The sequence below is a fragment of the Chinchilla lanigera genome, unplaced genomic scaffold, assembly GCF_000276665.1.
Source record: "Chinchilla lanigera isolate Chin_1 unplaced genomic scaffold, ChiLan1.0 scaffold00154, whole genome shotgun sequence".
In the NCBI taxonomy this organism is placed as follows: domain Eukaryota; kingdom Metazoa; phylum Chordata; class Mammalia; order Rodentia; family Chinchillidae; genus Chinchilla; species Chinchilla lanigera.
In genome coordinates, this window is record NW_004955555.1 from 2014086 (window position 1) to 2016252 (window position 2167).

The window sequence follows — 2167 nt, forward strand, 5'->3', positions numbered from 1 at the left end:
AAACTCTCGCAAGGATCCTCCTGCCTTAGCCTCCCGAGGTCTGGGATTACAGGCGTGCACCACCCCGCCCAGGACAAGATAAGGCCACAGCTGGGGACTCTGGCTCCAACCCCAATTAACTAAAAGGAAGCTGTAGCTGCAGGCATCTCACTCCTGCTGGGAAGGCCTTCCTGGAGATAACATAGTTTCCCTAAATTAACATAATGTATTACCTGGAGAAGTCCTTAAAGGGATTCCCAAGTCCTGCCCAGATTCCCACATTTTCTTCAGTATTCTCTTCTGTTTGAAAATCTAATAAATAAGGGCCCCCCCACAGAAAAGTTCTTTGTCTTAACCCAGAGAATCTCGAATTCTGTTAGAGGGTTTAGAGCCTCCCAGAGCCCTAAAATCATTTCATTCGTCTCATTTATTTAAGCCATCACCATCCATGCCGTCCACTTGTCCACTCCTTTGGGAGATTGCGGGCCTAATCATACCACAATAACTGAGGGCTGTTAACGCGATACACATCAGAGATGCCCCTGCCCCTCGATATATGTGGGATCTCGGGGTGCACCCTCCTGGGATCCTGTCCTGCTGGCCTCTCTGCCCCCATCCCGCTCCGCCCACAGTTGTTTTTTCACTGCCTCTGAGGTCCACTGGGACGACCTTCAGCCTGTCCATGTCCCTAAGATGAACAAACACTGCAGGCAGCAAATAGCAAACACCCCTCATCCCTCCCTGCGCTGACCTTGGAGCAGGGTCAGAGGACAGAGGTCTCACTGGCTGCGACCTCCCGCTGCCCTCTCGGGTGCCAGCAGTCGGGGACAGATCTGTGCCGGCTGGGCCTGCCATGTGAGAAGGTGGTTCAAGCCCTCCACAGCCCTTGCACCCTCCCTGTACTCCTCTGTAGTGTTTTGTTCTCTTTTCTTTTCTTTTTTTTTTTCTTTTCTCTTGTGACAAGGTCTCACTAGGTAACCCAGGTTGGCCTCAACCTCGCTGAGATCCTCTTGCCTCAGCCTCCCAGGTACTGGAATGACAGGCCTGTGCCACCGTGCCTGGCTTTCACCTGTAAAAAGCGAAGGTCAAAGATGCCCATCTCATAGGGCTATTGTGATCCCTAATGTACACAGCTAGCACAGGGAAGGGAGTGCTGAAGAAAGAACAGCCAACAAGCCAGGGCGGTGTCGCACAAGTAAGCCCTGCAAATCAGGAGGCTGAGGCAGGAGGATGGCAAGTTCAAAGCTGGCCTGGACTTGTCTCAGAATTAAAAAGCGCAAGGGGCCAGAGGTGTATCTCAGTGGTAGAGCACTTTCCCAGCCCTTGTGAGGCTTAGGGTTCTATCCCCAGCACCAAGAAAAGAAAAGGAAAGGAAAGGAAAACCAGCAGGAGGCAGTGAAGGAGCATGTGGAGCCACTGGGTGTTGCAGGTATCCTGGTATCCTTCATCTCCCATAGCCCACAAAGTCCACAGCCCACAAAGGCCACTGGTGGACGAAGGACAGCCCAGGGTGTCAGAGCAGCTTGGCCCAAGCTGCAGTGCCTCAAGGAGGGGACCAGGCTCAGCAGAACTGCTGCTCGTCATGGTGTGGGTTGGTCTTCACTTCTGTTTCTGCTGGGACGTGATCCACTCACCCTAAAACACACCCTCAAGCCACGTTCAGGCGCACAGTTCAGGGCTGCTACATCCCCGCACACTTTTGTACAACCAGTACGCTTTCTGTTCCCAGAACTTTTTCATCATTCCCACACATGGGGATGGTGGCTTTATTCTAGATTTTTTTCCCTTTCATTTCAATTTTATTGATTGATGTTTTTTCTTTGAGACTGGGTCCACTTATGTAGTTCAGGCAGGCCTGGAACTTACAGTGACCCTCCTGCCTCAGCCTCTTGAGTGCTAGGATTACAAGTGTGCACCAGCACACCTGGCTAAAAAATTCATTCTTGAACTGAAATTTAAGTACAGCTGGGCATCTCTTATTGTATCTGGCAACCCTAGACCAAGGAATCCAGCCCTCAGCACCCTGGCAGAGCCACGTGCCCAGGGGCGTGGGAGGGGCCTGTGGACAAAAGGCTCATCTTCCTCCCATCTGGCCCTGAGCCTGGACACGACCTGGACACCGTCCTACTGTGTGCACCTGGAACCTTCCTCCATGGGCCTCCCCTGGCCTGTACAGGTACATGGGGGG